This window comes from Callithrix jacchus, chromosome 11 (assembly GCF_049354715.1).
Source record: "Callithrix jacchus isolate 240 chromosome 11, calJac240_pri, whole genome shotgun sequence".
Taxonomy (NCBI): domain Eukaryota; kingdom Metazoa; phylum Chordata; class Mammalia; order Primates; family Cebidae; genus Callithrix; species Callithrix jacchus.
In genome coordinates this window covers 48091586-48114417 of record NC_133512.1, presented here as the reverse complement: position 1 = coordinate 48114417, position 22832 = coordinate 48091586, and the positions used below count along the sequence as shown (strand labels likewise).

Here is a 22832-nt window from a genome sequence, read left to right as displayed (position 1 = left end):
ACAATAATTTATTAATATTAGTCCATTAATTATATCAAATGTTTCATATTAACATAAGATGTTAATAATAGGGAAAACTAGGTTTAGGGTATACAGAAACTGTACTACACTAATTTTCCTATAAATATAAAAATAAACCTTATTAAAAATAGATTATTTATATATGAAGTACGTGTGATCTGAGAGTAAAAGGTAAGAAAAAGAGATAACTATGATCATAAAGCTAAGTCCTGAAATGGAGAAGAATTAAATAGAGTGGGAGGAGGATGAACTAAAAAGAAGGTAGAAAATGAGATTCTTTTCCATTCAGTATTGATGAAAATTCAATTATATATTGACATCACTTGGAGTCATTCTGTTTACATTACTAAAGTTCTAAATGTAGTATATGAATGTAAATAGCCAAAAATTCTACATATTTTCACATGTGATATTTTGCAGACTGAGACTCCAGGAGTACTAGACCATTTTTTCCTCTCCATCTCTGAGGATAGTTATATAGCCTTTCCTAAAGTCAGTTTCCTCATCATTAAAATGAAACTAAAACAATATATATTCAGTAAATGAATGAATAAATATATAATTACTTGTTTACTTATTTTAATTCACAAGTAAAAGTTTTATATATTTATGATATACAAATGATGTTTCAATATTTGTATACATTCTAGAATGGATAAATTAAGCTATTTAATATATACATTACCCTACATGTGTATATTCTGTGGTGAGAATGATTAAACTCTACTCTCAACAATTTTCAAATATACAATATATTGTTATTGACTGTAGTCATTATAATGTACAACAGAACTCTTAAGTCTATTCTTCCTAACTGAAATTTTGTGTCTTTTCTCCAATATCTCCCCAATCTCCTCACCCTCCAGCTTCTAGTAATCACAATTTTGCTCTGTTTCCATGAGGTCAACTTTTTTGCAATCTTCATATACCTGAGATAATGCCGTAATTTTCTTTTTGTGCCTGGCTTCTTACATTCAACAAATGTCCTCCTGTTTCGTCCATGTTTCTGCAAATATAAATATTATGCTGTTTTTTGAGTATTTCATTTTGTACTTATACCACATATATACAAAATGGTACAGCACACCTACTCTGCCAAGAGACAGGCTGGCTGCTTTTTCACATGGCTCCCCAAACTGGTTCCTACTGAATGGGTGAATGTCCCAACAGGGGTCTTTAGATACCTCATACAGAAGTACCGGGGCTAGGATCAGGTTGGTGACCCTCTGGGTCAAAGCTTCCAGAAGAAGGAACAGGTTGCCATCTTTGTCATTTTGCTACCTCTACTTGTAATAACTCTAGGTGCAGGAGGGACCCAGGTGAATAAGGTCTGGAGTGGACTTCCAACAAACAACAGCAGTCCTATGAAAGAGGGGCCTGTTAAAAACAAACAAACAGAAAGCGAAGGACATCACCAACAAAAGATCCTACAAAAATTCCATTCAAAGGTCAGAATCCTCAAAGATCAAAGATAGATAAGCCCACAAAGATAAGAAAAAAAATCAATGCAAAAACACTGAAAACTCAAAAGGCTGGAGTGCCTCTTCTCCTCCAAATAATTGCAACACCTCTCCAGCAAGGGCATAGAACTGGGCGGAGTCTTAAATGGATTAATTGACAGAAGTAGGCTTTAGAAGGTGAGTAAAAATGAATTTTGCTGAGCTAAAGAAGCATATTCTAACGCAACGCAAAGAAACTAACAACCATGATAAAACATTACAGGAGCTGACAACCAGAATAACCACTTTAAACAGGAACATAAATGACCTGATGGATCTAAAAAAACACAACACAAGAAATTGACAAGGCAATCACAAGTATCAATAGCAGAATACTCCAAGTGGAGGAAAGAATCGCAGAGCATTAAGATTATCTTGTTGAAATAAGACAGACAGACAAGACCAAAGAAATTAAAAGGAAAAGAAATAAAATCTCTGAGAACAGTGGAATTATATAAAAAGACTGAACTTATCACTTATTGTAGTACCTGAAAGAGACAGAACAAAACTATGTTGGAAAATATACTCCAGAATAACATCCCACAGAACTTCCCCAACCTAGCAAGACAGGCACATTCAAATTCAGAAAATGCAGAGAACTCCAGTCAGATGCTCCATGAGAAGATCAACCCCAAGACACACAACCATCAGATTCCTCAAGAGAAACATGAAAGAAAAAAAGGTTAAGAAAAACCAAAGAGAAATGCCAGGTCACCTACAAAGGGAAGCCCACTAGACTAACAGCAGAACTCTCAGTGGAAACCTGGCGATTCAGAAGAGATTAAGAACCAATATTCAACATTCTTAATGAAAAGAATTTCCAGCCCAGAATTTCATATCTGGCCAAACTAAGCTTCCATAAGGGAAAGAAAAATAAGTTCCTTTTCTGACAAGCAAATGCTGGAGGAATTTGTCACCACAGACCTGCCATGGAAGAGGTCCTAAAGGAAGGACTAAATATAAAAAGGGAAACCTATTACCAGCCACTACAAAAACACACTGAAGTATACAGACCGGTGATACCATGAAGCAACTCTATAAACAAGTTTGGAAAATAGCCAGCTGGCATCATCATGACAAGATCAAATTTACATATAATGATATTAACCTTAAAAGTGAATGAGCTAAATGCCCAAATTAAAAGACACAGAAATGGCAAGCTAGATAATGAGTCAAGACCCATCAGTGTGCTATATTCAAGAGACCCATCTCACCTGAAAAGACACACATAGGCTCAAAATAAAAGGATAGAGGAAATTTTCCCAAGCAAATGGAAAACAGAAAAAGTAGGGGCTGCAATCAGACTTTCTGGCAAAACAAACTCTAAAGCAAGAGAGACCAAAATAGACAAAAAAGGATGTAACATAATACCTAAGGCTTCAATTCAACAAGAAGAGCTAACTATCCTAAATATATATGCGCCAAATACAGTAGCACACAGATCAGTAAAGCAAGTTCTTAGAGACCTTCAAAGAGACTTAGACTCCCACACAATAATAGTGATAGGCTTTAATACTCCAATGTCAATATTAAACAGATTATTAAGACAGAAAATTAACAAAGATATTCATAACCTGAACTTAGCTCTGGATCAAGTGGCACTTACCTCTGTATAGATGTTTGCAGAACTCTTCACCCAAAATCAACAGAATATATATTCTTCTCATCACCACATGGTACTTACTCTAAAATTTATCACAAAATGGAAAGTAAAATACTCCTCAGCAAATGCAAAATAACTAAAATTGTAACAGTCTATCAGATCACAGCACAAACAAATTAAAACTCAAGAATAAGAAACTCCCTCAAAACCATAAAACATACATGGAAATTGAGCAACCTGCTCCTGAATGAATCTTGGGTAAATAATAAAATGAAGGCAGAAATTGAGAAGTTCTTTAAAACTAATGAGAACCAAGAGACAACATATCAAAATCTCTGGATGCAGCTAAAGCAATGTTAAGAGGGAAATTTATAGCACCAAATGCCCATATCAAAAAGCTATAAAGATCTCAAATTAACAACCTAACATCCTAACAAAAAGTGCTAGAGAACCAAGATCAAACAAAGCCCCAAACTAGTAGAAGATAAGATATAACCAAGATCAGAATGGAACTGAAAGAGATGGAGACACAAAAAACCTTTCAAGAGGTCAATGCATTTAGAAGCTTTTTTTTTTTTTTAATGAATGAAATAGGTAGACCACAAGCAAGACTAATAAAGAAGAAAAGATAGAAGACTCAAGTAAACACAATCAGATATGATAAAGGGGATATCACCACTGACCACAAAGAAATACAAACAACCATTAGAGAACACTATAAACACCTCTATGTACATAAACTAGAAAATCTAGAATAAAGTGATACATTGCTGAACACATACACCATCCTAAGACTGATGGTGTATGTGTCCAGGAATGTATCAATTTATGTATGTGTCCAGGAAGAAGTTGATTCCCTGAATAGACCAATAAAAAGTTATGAAATTGAGGCAGTAATAAATAGCCTACCAACCAAAAATAGCCAAGGACCAGATAGATTTACAGCTGAATTTTACCAGAGGTACAAAGCAAAGCTAGTATCATTTCTTCTGAAACTATTCTAGACAATTGAAAAGAAGGTACTCCTTCCTAACTCATTTTATGACAACAGTATCATCCTGAAACCAAAACCTGGCAGAGAAACAAAACAAAGAGACAATCAAACAAACAAAACTTTAGACCAATAACCTTGATGATTATCAATGCAAAAATCCTCAATAAAATACTGGTAAACCAAATCTAGCAGTACATCAAAAAGCTTACCCACCATGATCAAGTTGGCTTCACCCCTGTGAAGCAAAGTTAGTTCAACATATGCAAATCAATAGATGTCATTAATCACAAAAAAAGAACCAAAGACAAAAAAACACATGATTATCTCAATAGGTACAAAAAGGTCTTCAATAAAATTCAACATCCCTTCGTGTTAAAAATTCTCGGTAAACTAAGTGTTGAAGAAACATACCTCAAAATAATAATAGCCACATATGACAAACCCACAGTCAATATACTGAACGGGCAAAGCTGGAAACAATCCCCTTGAAAGGAGGTCCTCTCTCAACACTTGTATTCAGCATAGTATTGGAAGTTCTGGCCAGGGCAATCAGACAAGAGAAATAAATAATGGATAGTCAAATAAGAAGAGAAAAACAGTCAAGTTATCTTTGTTTGCAGATGACATGATCCTATATTTAGAAAATCCTATTGTCTAAGCCCTAAAACTTTTTAAGCTGATAAGCAACTTCACTAAAGTCTCAAGATGTGAAATCAATGTGCAAAAATCACAAACATTCCTATATATCAACAACAGACAAAGCAGAGAACCAAGCCATGAATGAACTCCCATTCATAATTGCTACAAAGAGAATGAAATACCTAGGAATACACGTAATAAGGGAAGTGGATGACCTCTTCAATTAGAACTATAAAACACTGTTCAAGGAAGTAAGAGAGGACACAAACAAATGAAAAAGCATTCCATGCTCATGGATGGGAAGAATCAATATCATGAACATGGTCATACAGCCCAAAGTAATTTACAGATTCAATGCTATTCCCATTAAACTACCATTGACAGTCTTCACAGAATTTTTTTGAAAAACTATTTTTAAATTGATATAAAACCAAAAAGGAGCCCATATAGCCAAGACAATCCTAAGGAAAAAAAAAAAAAAGAGGCATCACACTACCCAACTTCAAACTATACTGCAAGGCTACAGTAACCAAAACAGCATGTACAGGTACAGAAACAGACACATAGACCAATGGAACAAAATAGAGAACTCAGAAATAAGACCACACTCCTACAACCACCTGATCTTCAACAAACCTTACAAAAACAGGCAATGAGGAAAGAATTTCCTATTTAATAAATGGTGCTAGGAGAACTGGCTAGCCATATGCAGAAAAACTGAAACTAAATCCCTTCCTTAAACCTTATACAAAAATTAACTCAAGATAGATTAGAGACTTAAATGTAAAACCCAAAACTATAAAAATCCCAGTAGAAAAATCTAAGCAACACCATTCAGGACACAGGCATAGATAAAGATTTCATGATGAAAATACCAAAAGCAATTGCAACAAAAGCAAAATATGACAAATGAGATCTGACTAAACTAATGAGCTTCTATACAACAAAACAAACTATCATCAGAGTGAAGAGAAAACCTATAGAATGGAAGAATATATTTGCAATCTATCCATCTGACAAAGGGCTAATATCCAGAGTCTACAAGGAACTCAAACAAATTTACAAAAACCAAAAAAACTTAATTAAAAAGGTGGGAAATAAAAATATGAACAGACACTTCTCTAAAGAGGACATTTATGTGACCAACAAAAATATGAAAAAATGCTTAACGTCACTGATTATTAGAGAAATACTAATCAAAACCCCAGTGAGATACCATCTCACACCAACCAGAAAGGTGGTTATTAAAAAATCAAGAAATAACAGATGCTGACAAGGTTGTGGAGGAAAAAAAAAATAAATGCTTTCACAGTGTGGGTAGGAACATAAATTAATTCAACCATTGTAGAAGAGAGTGTGGTGATTCCTCACAGATATACAAGCAGAAATCCCATTTGACTCAGCAATTTTATTACTGAGTATATATCAAAAGAAATATAAATCATTTTATTATAAAGATACATGCACACATACGGTTATTGCAGCACTATTCACAACAGCAAAGACATGGAATCAATCCAAATGTCCATCAATGATAGACTGGATAAAGAAAATGTGGTCCATATAAACTATGGAATACTATGCAGCCATAAAAAAGAAGCTCATTTCCTTTGCAGGGACACAGATGGAGCTGGAAGTCATCCTCAGCAAACTAACACAGAAACAAAAAACCAAACACCACATGTTCTCACTTATAAGTGGGAGCTGAAGAACACATGGACACAGAGGGTGGGGAACAACACACTCTGGGGCCTCTCAGGGGTACTAAGGGAGGGAGAGACTCAGGTAAAATAGCTAATGCATGCTGGGCTTAATACCTACGTGGTGGGTTGATCTGTGCAGCAAAACACCACGGCACACATTTATGTAACAAACCTGCACACCCTGCACATAAGTTGAAGGGGAAAAAATGGTGCTAACTGGCTAGCCATATGTAAAACATGAAACTGGATCTTTACCATTTACCATATGCAAAAATTAACTCAAGATGGATTACAGATTTAAATGTAAGATGACGAACTAAGAAAATCTTAGAAGAAAACCTAGGAAACATAATTCTGAATGTAAGCTTTCTGAAAGAATGTATGACTAAATCCTCAAAAGAAATTGCAAAAAACAAAAAATCACAAGTGGGACATAGTTAAATTAAATTGCTTCCACACAGCAAAAAAAAAAAACTTGGTAGTAAATAATGGGGTAAATAACAACCTACAGAATTAGAGAAAAAAATTCAGAAACAGTGCAATAAAAGTCTAATATCCAGAATCCATAGGAACTTAAACAATTCAACAAAGAAAAATAAAATAAAATAACTCCATTAAAAATTGGGCCATGGACGCAAACAGACAATTCTCAAAGGAAGACATACAAACGGCCAACAAACATGAAAAGATACTCCAAATCACTAACCATTAGAGAAATGCACATCAAAACCCCAATGAAATAATACCTCAAACCAATCAGGAGGGCTACTATTAAAAAGTCAAAAATAACAGACGTTGGTGAGGTTGAGGGAAAAAAGGGAATGCTTACGTACTGCTAGTGCAAATGTAAATTAGTTCAGTCACTGTGGAAAGCGGTTTAGAAATTTCTCAGAGATTTCAGCATCTATTGAGACTGATCACATGGTTTTTTTGTCCTTCATTCCATTAGTGTGGTGCATCACATTTGATTTAGGTATCCTGAACCATCCTGAAATCCCAGTGATAAATCCCTCTTAATCATGATGAATAATGCTTTTAATGTGCTATTAAATTTGGCTTACTAGTATTCTGTTGAGAATTTTTGCATCTGTGTTCAGCAGACATATGAGCTTGTAATTTTTTATATAGTGTCCTTATCTGGCTTTGGTATTAGGGAAATGCTGGCCTTGGTAAATGAGTTTCAACATTTTTCCTTCTCTTCAGCTTTTGGAAGAGTTTGAAAAAAATTGGCATTAATTCTTTAAATATTTGGCAGAATTCCACAGTGAGGCATAAGATCTTGGGCTTTTTGTGGTTGGGAGACTTATTACTGATTGAATCTCCTTACTATTTTTTTGTTCACGTTGTTTACTTATTCATGATTCAGTTTTGATAGGCTGTATGTTCAAGGAATTTATCAATTTCTTTGAGATTATTCAGTGTGTTTGTGTTTAACTGTTCAGAGTATTCTCTTAGGATCCTTTGTATTTCTGTTAACATTTTTAATGTTTCCTCCTTTTCTGACTTTACGTCTTCTCTCTTTTTTTGCTTAATGTAGCTAAAGCTTTGTTGATTTTATTTTTTCAGAAAACCAACTCTTAGTTTCACTGATCTTCTCTATTGTTTTCCCATCTTCTACTTATTTATGTTCTGATTTTTACTATGTCCTTCCTTTTACTAACTTCAAGCTCAGTTTTCTTTCTCTACTTCCTTGAGATGTAATTTATGATTGTTTGAAATCTCTTTTTGATGTAGGCATTTATCGCTATAAACATATCTTTTAGAATTGATTTTGTGGTATCCTAAAAAGTTTTGGAATGTTGTCTTTCCATATTGATTTGCCTCAAAATATTTAATTTCCCTTCTAATTTTTTGTTTGATTAATTGATCATTTGGGGGCATATTGCTTAATCTCTACATAGTTGTGAATATTCTGAAATGTCTATTTTTATTTTCATAAAATTATGGTTGGAGAAGATACTCGATAGAATTTCATCTTCTTAAATTTGTTAATACTTGTTTTGTGGCATAACATATAGTCTATCCTTGAGAATTTTTCATGAGCACTTGAAAAGTATACATATTCTGCTGCTGTTGGATGAAATGTTCTATAATATGTCTGTTAGGTCAACTTGGTCTCATATGTAGTTCACATCCTGTTTCTTATTTTCATTCTGGATGATCTGTATATCACTGAAAGTGTGTTACTGAATTCCTCTACTACTATTATTGTATTATAGCCTATCGCTTCAAATATGTATTTGCTTTATATATTCAGGTATTCTGATATTGGGTACATGTATGTTTACAGTTGTTATATCTTTTTGATAAATTAACCCCTTCATTGTTATATAATGATTTTCCTTCACTTGTTTTACAATTTTTGACTTAAAGTCTACTTTATCTGATATAAATATAGTTTCTTCTGTTCTCTTTTATTTTCCATTAGCATGGAACAGCTTTTTCCATTGTTTCACTTCCAATCTATAAGTCCTCAAAGCTGAATTCAGTTCCTTGTAGAAAGCATAGTTGAGCCTTGCTTTATTATCTCTTCCATAACTGCATGTTTTTTGATGGAGAATACAATCCATTTATATGCCAAGTAAATGTTGGTAGGTAAGGATTTACTATTGCCATTTTGTTGTTTTCTGGTTGCTTGGTAGATCCTTCATGCCTTTTTTCCTCTCTTGCTATCTTCCTTTCTGAATAGATGATTTTGTCCACTGATCTGCTTTGGTTTCTTACTTTTTGTGTTTTGTATGCTTACTACAGGTGTATGCTTTCTGGATACTATGAGGATTACCTAAAAGAATTTATAATTATAACAGGCTATTTTAACCTGACGACAACTTAACTTTGATTACATAAAATAACTCTACATTTTACTCCACCTCCTCCCCATTTTATGTTCTTGATTCACAACTCATATATTTTTATATTGTATATCCTTTAACAAATTATGGTAATTACTATTATTTAAGATAGAGCCTCCCTCTGTCAGCCAGGTTGGAGTGCAGTGTCTCAATCTGGACTCACTGCAACCTTCACCTCTCAGGTTCAAGTGATTCTCCTGCCTCAGCCTCCCGAGTAGCTGGGACTACAGGCACCCACCACCACGCCTGGCTAGTTTTTGTATTTTTAGTAGATATAGGGTTTCACCATATTGGTTAGGCTGGTCTCGAACTCCTGACATCATGTTCCACTCGCCTCAGCCTCCCAAAGTGCTGGGATTATAGGCGTGAGCCACCATGACCAGCCAAATTATGTTATTTTTAATAATTTTATATTTTAATCTTAATACCACACTAGAGGCAAAAATGATCTACACACCACCTTTACTGTTTCTGAGTATTTTAAATTTGACTATGTACTTTCTTTTGTCAGAAAGTTTAATGCTTTCGTATGTTGTCATGTTAATAATTCACATTTTAATTTTAGCTTGAGGATCATCATTTAGCATTTCTTATAAGAGAGGTCTAGTAATGATGAACTCTATCAGATTTTTCTTGTCTGGAACTATATTTATCCTTCAAATCTGAAAAATAGCTTTGCTCAATACAATGTTCTTGATGAGTAGAATATTTTATCTTTCAGAACGTTGAACATATAGTCAACCCTTCATATTTGTGAGTTCAACATGTGTGCATTCAACCAACCACAGATCAAAAATATTCCCCTGCAAAACTGCATCTGTACTGAGAACCTACACTTTGTTCTTGTCATTATTACTAAACAATACAGTGTAATATCTATTTAGATAGTATTTACATTGTATGAATTATAAATAATCTAGAGATTTTTAAAGTATACAGAAGCATATGCATAGATTATATGCAAATACTATGCCAATTTATATTTATACTTGAGCATCTGTATATTTTGGTATCCATGGGAGGGCCCTGAACCAAGCCCACATGGATATTAAGTGACAATGGTATTGTCCTTTTATTTACCGGCCTGTAGAATTTCTGCTGATAAATCTGCTGCTAGCTTTATTGAAACTCTATTATATGTCATTTGTTTCTTTCTCTTGCTTTCACAATCCTCTTTATGTTTTTGATTTTTGACAGTTTGAATGTAATATGTCTTGGTGTAGTTGTACTTGGGATTTAATCTGATTGGAGACTTGACTTTCCTGTGCCAGGATGTTTTTTATCTTTCTTCGTATCTGGAAAGCATATTAATGTTATTTCTTTAAACTTTCTACCGTTTGTCTCTCTCCTCCCCTTTTAAACTCCTTTAAGTTGAATGTTTACGCTTTTGATGCTGTCCCATATATCCTGAAACCTTTATTCATTCCCTTTTTTCCTTTTTCTCCTCTGTGTGTGTGTGTGTGTGTGTATATGTATATATATATATATATATATATATATACATACATATAAAATATATATATATTTTTGTGTGTATGTATATATATGTATATACATACATATATACATACATATATATTATACATACATATATATACATACATATAAAAATATATATATATATATATATATTTTTTTTAGATGGAGTTTTGCTCTTGCTACTCAGGCTGGAGTGCAATGGTGCAATCTCAGCACACCGCAACCTCCGCCTCCTGACTTCAGGCAATTCTCCTGCCTCAGCCTCCTGAGTACCTGGGATTACAGACACGTGTCACTGTGCCCAGCTAATTTTTTGTATTTTTAGTAGAGACGGGGTTTCACCATGTTGACCAGGATGGTCTCAATCCCCTGACCTCATGATCCACCCGCCTCGGCCTCCCAAAGTGCTGGGATTACAGGCTTGAGCCACCACGCCCGGCCCTCACCTCTGCATATTTTAAAATAATGTCTTCATAGATTCTTTCTTCTGCTTGAAAAATGCTGCTGTCCATGTTCTATAGGGCATTTTAGATTTAATGTATACTTCAGTTCCAAAATTTGTTTGATTTCTTAAATAATTTCAACTTTTCTTGTCAGATTTCTACTATTGGTTGTTTGTTTCCTGATTTCATTGAATTGTGTCTGTGTATTTTATTAAAGGTCAATGAACTTTCCTAAAACGAGTATTTTAAATTCTTTATCAGACTATTAATATATCTCATTTTCTTTGGGATCAGCTACCAGGAGATTACTATGTTCTTTTGGTGGTATGTCCATGGTTTTTTATATGCTTCTTATTGCAGTATATTAATGTCTGCATATTTGATGGAACAGTCCTACCTCTTGCAAACTTTATGGGTTAGTTTCATTGTAGAAATATATTTTCCTATGGGGAAGAGGAGTGTGAGAGTTCTTGCTGTGTGTGGTCCAGCAGTTCCACCATCAGTGAGGGGTCTAGTTATAGAGTCTGTATGCAGTTCAGTCAGCTGAGGTCAGCATTAACAAATACAACAGAGGTCCTCAATAGCCAAAGCTGTAGATGTCCATAATGGTGCTGAGGGTTGTTGGTAGTCTTTGGTGTTGATGGCTGCTAAGGTCCTCCTCATCTATTTGTCTCCTAAGATTAAAGTTGTGGCTAACAGAATGCCTCTTGGCATTGGGTCTTTAAGGTTCACTTGCGGTGTTGATGGCACCAATATCTGAGGAGGAGCACCTGTGGAGCAGCTATGGAGCTAAGACCTGAAGCATAAGCATGCATAAAGAGACTATGGCTCTGGAATCCAGGGTAGTAATGACCATGCTGCCCAAAATGCAGACTCTCTTGCTTCTTCATTGTCAACAGAATGTGAGGCATGGATGCTTTTAAAGTGGCTGGGGAGCCACAGATGAGAAAACACATGTGTGCACAAATTTAGAGCAGCTGTTGGATTGGGGTGGAATCTAGATTTTTATGGTAACTATGCCAGTGCCCAAAACCTGAGTATACATAATGAGGGCTTGGTTTGGGGCCCAAAGTACAAACTAGTTTTCCACAGTGATAGTTCCAATGTCTGCAGCATGGTAGGCCCAACACAGCCACAGAGCCTGGGCCTGAGTGTGGGCACTCATGGAGTGGTTTCAGATACAGAGTCAGGACACGTGAGAGGTTGGGAGATGTCACTGCTCCCTTCCCAAAGCTACTTGACAGTGGCCACTTCTTGCAGGTGGGTCTGGGTATGCAGCCAAGTCTCTCTCTCTGGGTTTCCTCAGTGAGAATGGTTGTTGGTTACCTCAGTAGCAAGAGAGGCTGGTATTCTGCAGAGCAGACTATTGGAGTTCACAGCTGTCCCCAACATCTGGCTCATATCAATAGCCTCTGCCTTTTCTCCTTGCTCCTAGCTATCTCCTGGCATCTCAGGTATATCAATCTCACTAGCAATACTTTCTACACAGATATTGTCTGGTTTTCTTGCTCTACTATATTGCTAAAGATTATTTAATGGCTGTTAATCCCTATCTGGGCTATTCTGGCTTGTCAGTATATTTCTATATTTAAATATTTGTGGAGAGACGAGGGGTGTTATCTCCTACTCCACGATCTTAGTGGTATTGCTCTCAATACATACATAATATCCAATATTCTACTATGCATTAACATTATGAGACATTCTATACACAGAGAATAAAGTGCATGTTATTTATATATCCTTTATTTCTTATTTACTGATAGATACAATTCTGACATAACTTTTAAAGGTACTTTGCTCACCTCCCTTTCTCTATCCCATACTTTAGGCACTACGTTAAAGTAGACCACCACATATTAGCACTGAATCCACTGTCTCTTCTCATTTTGTCTAGTTTGTCATCATGTAGCCTAGCTCTTGGTCGTTCTAGCTCAGACCTCATAGTTAAGTAGTCTACTTTCTTTCTCTACTCTTCTCTTCTATAAGGTATAGCAATGAGCACTTGCCTTAGATATACATTTGGCTCTCACTTCATATTTTTGCTCACTAAGTCTGACCTGGCCTTAGGTCCTAATATTGTCCTCCAGCCTATGATTGATCCTTCCAACAGATTCATGCCAGCCCATGGAGTTGTATCCACACAATATTAAATATCAGAGGACATAAATCAAGGTAATTTATAATAGAGTTTTTGGAATAAAAAGTTGTTTGAAACTGTCTACCTCATATAAGCCAACCCCATCTATAACTACTGCTTCTCAAGAGATGGCATGTGACCTGGTTTCTACCAGGTGTATTAGTGGAAAGCAGAAAAACATCCTGAAACTGTCTTCTCCAAGGTGGCTGCAGCTTTAATATATTGAGAGTGGAGGGCCATGGTCTTCTGTCTATATGTGGGATATGTGTAAGGATGATCTCCAGTGTACCTGGCACATCCAAAACTGGAACACTTTTTAACCTAATGTGCCATTACTTAATACGACCAAATTTCTTTGCTCTGAATTTCTTTCCTTTTAATTATTCACAGTACAAAATATAGGTTTATAATGGTGAATTTTCAAGTAGTCAGTCTGATTTTCTTCCCATCATATCTACCCTTTGCCAACCATATGCTCCAATAATATTGAACTGCTTACAATTCACATTAATATTATATTCATGTATTTATTCAATGAATGATCATCAGACATCTAATATGATTCTGGTACTTTGTGATGTGGTTTAAAATTTTAAAAAAGCAAAGATCAATTCTAAGAAACCCATAACGATGTTGAGAGAGAACTTACCATCTTCCTGGGAGAATCACATTATATATAACAAATATGTGTAATCAAGTTTCATAAGCTTGATAATAAGTGGTACAAAGAAGAAAATGGCTGTTTATTCACCCAAAAACATTTTTTAGGGGCCTACAATGAGCAAAACACTATACTGGCACCTTGCAATATAATGCTGAACAAGGTAGAAAAGGTTCCTGCCTTCATGGAGCCTATGGACTAAGAGGTAAGCAGTGAAGTGAAGAGTAGATTTGAGCAAATAAACGCAGACACACAAATACACATTCGCATGCCCTCACACTACTAAAGCTTGATAAATGCCACAAAGAAATGAAAAGGACTACTATGGAACCGAATAACAAAAAAGGCTTAATTTAGATAGAGGTTGTCCAGAAAAATCCTCTGAGTAAATGTTATCTTCACTGCGATTTGAAACATGGCTTGGAATTGGTCAGATAGAGAATAGGAAACATGTATGGATTATCTGAGACAAGCTGTTTCAGAGAACTAAAACAATGTTCATGTGATTAGAGCACAGTAGTGCTTGTTGAGGATCCAAGTACAGAATGGGACCACATGCTTTAAGACTATGTTACAGAGCTTAGATAAAATCCATGAAATGTGAAGTAATGGAATCATAAGTGATCTGGTACACCCTGTAAAAACTCACTTTGACCATCATGTAAAAAATGGGTACTGGTGGAGAGACAGTCATGGTTAAGACTAGAAGGAAAACTTCTATTTCCTATTGCTAAGATTATAATAATTTGGACTTAGAGTCAAAGCAATAAAGTTGGGTGGAGGTAAGATTTGTTATTACAGTAGAATTGACCAGTTCTTGGTGATAGAGTATTTTTTAAACAGGTTAGGAGGTTGTAAGAGAATCACCAGAAGCTCATTTGATTCTTAAACTAAATCTTAACTATATAACTGTGTTTCAGTAAACAAGAAATTTGTGCAAAACCAGAGGGGTGTTATATCACATGGCTTAAAGTTTGCAGAGGGTGGGTGTTACAAGCAATTATTTTTATTTATTCTGAAGTCAGTATCATTGACTGAAGGTTTATTACATGCTAAGCACTCTGCTAGGTAGTGAAGGTTTCACTGTGAGCAAATCAGACCATCACCATCCTTGCAGAGCTTACAGTTCAGTGAGGAACAGAGATATCAATCAAATAATCAAAACAAATAGTGTAAACGTTTTAGACATGCTATGAAAGAACAATACATAGAGCAACAAGAATCAATACAAAGAGAACTGACCTTTAATAAAGAAAGGAAGGGAAATCATTCCAAGATTCCTCAAAAAAAGAGAAAAAAGAAAAATTTGAGCTGAGATCTTATAAATACATGGGACTTTAGGTTAAAGAAGTATGAAGGTGAAGGAGGCATTTGAGACGGCCTTGGGGATAGAAGGAGTATAGCATATTGAAATAACTGAGGAGTAGAAAAGGAGCTAAGAAGTACAAGGAGAGGAGTGGGATTATTTAGGCCTTTACACGCAGTTTTGTTTTTTTGTTTTTTTTTTTAAGTCTTGGGTTTTGTCCTAAGAGCAGTGTAAACCATTTAAGGGGTTTAAGCAAATTTGGGACCTGATTATATGAGGCTATAAAGGAACGCAGGAACCACATCATGGAGGGACCTATACGATGCCATGTTAAGGAGTGAGAAATCAATGTGATATGTTTGTACATAAGCTACAGTCTATAGACATTTTCTAAATTTCTGAATTTTGATATCTGCTCAAGTTTGCCACACAGATTTATAACCTTGGAAACCTACACTTTTAATCCAAAATGTATGCCTTTGTGTACAAATTACATATACCCGTTTTAAAGATAAATCAGAAAATTTTACAAAAATATAAAGACATATAACAGAAAAACATAAAAAACACATACATAAATATCTTTTAAGATATGGTGTCATTTATTCTTTTGCTTTCTAAGAGTTTAATTGCAAACACAGTATTTAACTTGTATCATGGGACCTGAATTTTATGCTGTGTTCAAATGAACCAGAAAAACTAGGTAGAACTCTTGACTAGGTGTTCTGTTTTTAAGCATGAGGCACCCTAGGCAGCATGTGCAATATGCAAATATGTATGAAGGGAAACAGACTTGCATGTTTTGTTTTCCTGAGGCATAACAGCTGATAGAGAGTTATAACTGAGTTTTAAAAGGAATACAGGTATAGATTAATTCATTCATTCAGCAGACATGAATTGAGAGCCTACCAGGGATTAGGCACTGTGCTAGATTCTGAGAGAAAAACAGAAAAGAAGATAGCCCTTTCTTCCACAGAGCTTATGATCTTAGGGTGCTCTGAAGACTCCATCAGGATACTCTTGCAACCTTATTAAAAATAAAAATTATTAGGCCCAACCCCAGAACCAACAAACCAGAATCTCTGAGAATGAGACTCTAGAATTTGTACCTCAACAAGCTCTAAGTATATTATTTTTGAAGACCATTTGTGTGATAAGGGCCTTTCTTATTGGCTGAAGGTGTTTTATTTTTAATCCTAAACGTAACGGGGAAGTCACTGAAGGGATATTAGGGAAGACTGCCAGGAAATCTTATAAAAAGTCATGTGAGGATGACGTTTAATGAAAAACAAGTAAGAGACATTTGCAAGAGGCTATTTGCATAGTTCAAGAAAGATAATTACGGAGCTGGTCTAAGGAAGTAGCCGTGAATAGATATCAGAATAAAATTATGAAAGGTATTCAGGCTATAAAATTGACAGACTTCTGTGATATATGTGGAAAGAAACGGTGTAAGTTTGGTAAAATATGGGGAGAATTAGTTCAATTTTGCATTTGCAGTACCTGTAAGACACCCAACCAGAGGTTTCTGTAGAAGATAATACACATCTATTGCTCAGGTGACACATCAAGGCTGAAAATGTAAATTTACATGTTGCTGTCAACTAGATAATATTTGAAAACAAAGAGGCAAAATAAATACAAAAATTAAAGGTCAAATAAGATAAATTTCAAAAGAGATAACTGTTTGACAATGACAGGGCACCAAAGACAAGCCATCCTAATTGCCTAATCCAATCATCTCCCTTGGGCCAAAACTACTTTAGCGGTCAGGAACTCACAGGCATTGGTATATATGCCTATTTCTCATACTAGAGTAGAAACTCTTCACAGTCATTTTTATTTTTCCCTTGCAGTAATATACACAGAGAAGAAATCCAATATGCATTTATTGCCCAAGTGAATGAATTTTTTAGAAGTTCCAATTTTGGATTCAGAAGTGCCAGAGATGGCAGTTTGGAGGAATATGTTTGCTAAATGGAGATATTTTGTTTGTCACTTATGAAAATGGTTCTCATTAACCACATAACCATACTATGTATGTACCTCACTGATTTGTTTACTTTATCATATGCTGAAATAAGATTTAAGTACGTTAACAAACAAGTTCTTCATTTCCAATTAAAATCTGCCTTTGAGGTCAAGGTATGTTAAGCTTTTTTCAGAGCAAAGGGCCTGTATAGCTAAAACTTGAGAGCAATACCTAATTTGGTTAGCTTTTGAGTTTCTATGGAGACTTTTTAAGTTATGGAAAAATAAAAATTTAGAAAGTCAAGGATTTTTAATCCTAAAAGCCACATTTTTAGAAAAAGAACAGGACTTGTGTTTCAAAATTTTGATTTGGGGTGTCAAATACAAATCTAAAGGAAGATGGATACAAAGTTTAGTACATAAATAAAGGACTGGAGAAAGACTGGATGAAAGATTATGATAACTGAAAATTGACTTCTTGAGTTTGATTAGATCTGAGGCAGAAGAAAAATCTGAAAGAAGAAAAATGAGTAGCTAGAAAAATGAAGTCCTGTTCCCCAGTCCCTAGTGAGGAAGGAGGCCCTTAATCCTCTTCAGCTTCTAAGGCCATTTTCCCTTCATCCTTTTCTGCATTGCATCTCAAAAGGAGAAGTAAGAAGTCAGCCAGAAGAGGGACCGGTTGGCGCTGATGGCCAGGTTAAGGATAAGACCCCTACTGCTAACCACAATCCCATCTATAGATCACGGATACGGCATGGAGGAGTCTTTTCAAAAGGCATTGTTTTTACTTACACACGATCAGACCCCTACCAAAGTCATGTACCCCACATCTACTGCATGGATCAAGGCCCTTTCACATGTAATTTCTAGAGTTGTAAGCTCACAGCCCTTTCGCATATAATTTCTAGAGTTGTAACCCTTTAAAAGGGCAAGGATTTTATTTGTTGGGGAGCTCAGTTGTTAGGCATCTATGCCCCCACAGCTCCCAGCTGAATAAAACACCACTTCCTTCCGAGTTCGGTGTTTGAGAGGTTTGTTTTCAACCCCTTCTGCTTCACTAATATTAACTGTGTGTTGGAAGGATGGAAGGAGAGGAAACCAGGGGAGGTTGTACTTGATAAAACCCACTGGGGACTTTCCTATTCTGATAAAACTAAGGCAGATCCTCAAGCCTTTGCAAACCATGGAGAATTGGAGGAGCATCAAGAGGTGTATGAAAATAAAGAAGGAAAGCCTTCAGGCATTAAAACACACACACACACACACACACACACACACAATCATTCTAAATGATTCCAAGGGAATCATTTAGAAAAGAAAAGGGATGCTGGTTTGAAGAAATAAGGAGCAAATAAAAAATGTTATCTTTGGAATTATACTGTGAGTTCTTTATGAACAGAGACAAAATCTTAAAACTCTTAGTATAGTGCTATATGCTATGTGGTAGGTGAATATTGATGAATCAATTATCAGAAAATAATCACAACTTACATAAAATATATGTTTAATCTTTAAAGAGTGTTATTGCTATCAGACTGCAATTGCTTAGAATTCCTGTGAAAAGCACATGACTACCATGGAATGAATGGCCCCCTATCTGACAGAGAATACAGCTCACCCCCTTACTCTGTTCTCCAGATGTTGCCTGAATGCATTGAATGTGTTTCTATTTTAGGGAATATGTACTTGCTAATTCCTTAGCCTGGAACATTTCACATATCATGAAATCTCTTTTCCTTTCTTCTTTCAGAATTAGGTCTACTCCAATGTCACATTAGAAAACCTTTAGGAGACAAGTGTATCTAAAGCTTCACACACACAGGCTCACATTCTTCCAAACAATCCTCCTTTTATTATTCGCCTTCATTGTCCTCCACAGTACTTATTACCACCTAATACATCATGTGTTTATTTGTTTACTATGTCTCTTCTCATTACAATGTACCTCTGAAAGAGAAAATTTTGTCTGATCTACACAAAGTTATATTCCTGAATCCTATAACAGGGCCTCACACATAAACATTCAATAAGTATTTGACAAACAAAGAAAAAATTTTTCAAGGGACAGCTAAAACATTTTTGCACTAGCACTTAATCGTATAAATTAATTCTTGAAGTAAGTCTTCTATCAGCTAGAGCTTACTACATTTTTCACTGTAAAGATTTTTATTGCTAATGCTTTTGCTTTAATGTAATGACTTGCCAAAAAGCAATCTTTTATATTACATTTTCAGCACACCTGGAAATTGGCCATTTGCCTGCGTCTAGGTTAATTGAGTAACTTACTGCATATAGTTTTCCCATCAAATCCAGGTTGTATAATAATCAGTGTATCTAAAAATGTATCTTTCATATTGGGGCTGCAAATAACATTGTTGGAGCTGAAAGGGTAAAAGTTCACTACAAATACTATTGGTTCTTAACCAATTGCTATGGCATGGAAATTTCTTAGTTCCCATTTTCAGAAGCCCTTACTGTATTCCAGAGAAGAAGCCTATTTCTTCCTCATTTGTATTTAACAACAATGTGTCCATCAGTGCACACAATCTCAGATCCCGTCTAAGTCTGCTCATCATTCTCATAATTAATTCCCTTGATTGCCTTTGGCAGCATACCATCTGCACACCTGGAAACAGTCTTTTCTCAGGGTCTGCTGTCCTTGATTAATCTCTATTAATATTGGACATTTATGAGCAGGAGAATGCTTAACTAGTTCAGGAAGCTCCTAGCTGACTTTTCAGATATTCTCTGAAGGACTGGTTGATATATTTTTCTAGGGAAGCCAGTCTCTCAGACTCATGGTCTCAGGAAATGGATTCTCAGTTTCCAAGCGCTGTCATAAATAGCAGAAGGCAGTAGATGTAACTTTTTTGAAATAAATGGGCATAAAAAGGGTCAATTTGCAAGCTGTTGTACACAAGGAAAAATTTAATGTTGTTTTTTCATAGAGTTCTTATTTCTGAAAAAAATGGAAGATTTTTCTTCATTTGGAGTTCATATAATCAGGCCCCAACACTGAATATCAACTAGATCCTGGGGTGGGGTGGAGAAGAAATACACTTTAATATAACACCTACGAAAAACTTGACATATATCCCATGGATATGTGAATTCTGTGTCACATCCCCTTTAATTTGGGAGTGATTGTAACTGCTTTGACCAGTGGAATACAATGGAAACAACAGTATGTGACGTTCAAGGCTAACTTATAAAATAGCATACCAGTTCTGCCTTATTTGCTTTTAGATTCCCAAGCCTCAAGATGAAAAGTCTACCCACCATCAGTCCACCAAGTTGAAGAAGAAGGATTCAGCCCCAACTAAGTCCAGTCTTCTAATCATCCTTGTCAAAGCACCAGAAATATGAGTGAAGCCATCCAGACCAGCCCATTCACTGATGTCACTGGAACAAAAGAATCACACAGATGACCCATATCTAAATTCTGACTCCCTTAATAATGGGATATTAAAATAGTTTTTAAATCTCAGTAGGTAACAGCAACTCTTAATGAATTTCAAAAAGTGAGAATTACACAGATAGCATTCTCTGATCTCAGAGCCATAAAGTTTGAAATGGCAGATAACTTTCAAGTACCCTTATCTTTAGAAAATAAAACTAAGTAAGTCATGGAGAAAACAAATTTGTGAAATTTTAACAATAGTATTGTTCATTAATTAAAATTCTGCATATAAATCTTGTGGGATAAACAGTGATTATTTGAAGAAAATGCATAGCTTTAGTGTTTATATTAGAAAAAAGAAAAAAATTCAGAATTAGCATAAAATAACATATTGTACTAGATGAATATATATAATTTTTATTTGCCAAGTAAAGTAACAAAATGAAAACAACATTATGGAGAACCATACGGAGGTTCTTCAAAAAACTAAAAATATAACTATCACATGATTCAGCAATTCCATTATTGCAGATATATTCAAGAGAAAGTAAATTAATGTATCAGAGACATCTACACCCCTTGTTTATTGCAGAAGTATTAATAATAGCCAAAATATGAAATCAACCTAAGTGCCCATCGATAGATGAACGGATAGAGAAAATGTAGTACATATACACAATGGAATACTATTTGACCATAAAAAGAATGAAATTTTGTCATTTGCAACAACATGGATGGAACTGGAGGCTATTAAGTGAAATAAGTCAAGCACATAGAGAAAAGCATCATGCATTCTCACTCATATGTGGGAGCTAAAAAAAGTAGATGTCATGAAGATAGAGGGTAGATTGGTGGTTACCAGAAGCCAAGAAGGAGAGGGAGGAGGAGAAATGATGGGCCGAAAGAAAGAATATAAATATATTCATTACCACTAAACTGTGCACTTGAAAATAGTAAAGAAGATAACTTCTGTATGTATATTTTACTCTCAATATAAGAATTGCTTTACAAAAAGGAATTAGCAAAGAAATGTTAGAATGTACCCAAAGACATCCTATACTCAGTTCAAAACTGCAAATGTATAGGTATTCAAGTTAATCACATAAGCTATACCATTCTTATTCCATAATAAACGGTTATTATCTTGAACTAATCCTTTTATTATCTTCATGAGTCTTGAATTAAAGATTGGCTTTCAGTTACAAATGAGAATTAACTGGGCCAGTTGGGCCACATTAACGATTGAGCTGAAGTTCGGTCCAGGTTGAGTCCCCATAATACTGCCTGGATAATGTTTACCTCAATGACATTACTTGTTGGGCTTTTTGTTTGTTTTACCATTCCCCTTTCAATTTTCTTATTACTTCAGTTATCATCTGATATTTTAGATTTTTCCCAAGAATCTGTGAGGTTCATTTTAAAGCTACCATGATATTCTAATATATGACATTAATACCTATCTAGTAACTTCTTGCAAATTCATACATAAGATAAAAATGTAAAGGGTGATACTATTCTCTTAATATTTTTATGAATTTTCTTATATTTGTATACACTATCTCTTACACACTATCTATCTCTAAGAAACTTGAATAAATCAATAAATACTGCAGTCCAATCCAGTCCAGTATGCTTAACATAGTCTCCATTAATCTGGAGTATTTTTGGAGTATAGATTGATTTTTGTACCACAGCAGAACAACTCTCTGTGCTGAGCAGTGTTGCATCTCAAGCAAACAACTCAGCACAGCTTCTCTCTTTGGTGTTGTCCAGTAACAATACTGTGCCTTCTTAAAGTCTTCATTCTCCCCAGGTACAAACTTTATTTCTCTCAATTACATAGTAAGCTGGAGATAAGGCCTTAATCTGATAGCAACCTCTACATAATCAATGATAATAGTTGATGGGAAGAAAAGTGAATCAGTGATGCAGCAGAATAATTGTCAAGTGCTTCCTTTAGGAAATGTTCTGTTAAAAAAAATCACTTCCTTTTATTTCTGTTTTAGAGACAGGGTCTCACTCTCTCAGCCATGCTGTATCATAGCTCACTGCAGCCTTCAACTCCTGGCCTCAAGTGATCCTCCTTCTTCCACCCACCAAAGCCCTAGGATTACAGGCATG

General features: G+C 35.2%; 1 long non-coding RNA gene across 1 annotated transcript in view; it reads right to left on the bottom strand.

Moving 5' to 3' along the window:
* Window positions 1-841: 841 nt before the first annotated feature.
* The window catches only part of LOC118143675 (uncharacterized), a 138360-nt gene continuing 116369 nt past the window's right edge, over window positions 842-22832 (bottom strand). Inside the window, exons 4-5 of the long non-coding RNA XR_004727984.3 lie at window positions 20591-20713; window positions 842-1027 (exon numbers count right to left, since the gene is read on the bottom strand). This is a non-coding gene — a long non-coding RNA (uncharacterized LOC118143675). The remainder of the gene's footprint in view (window positions 1028-20590; window positions 20714-22832) is intronic.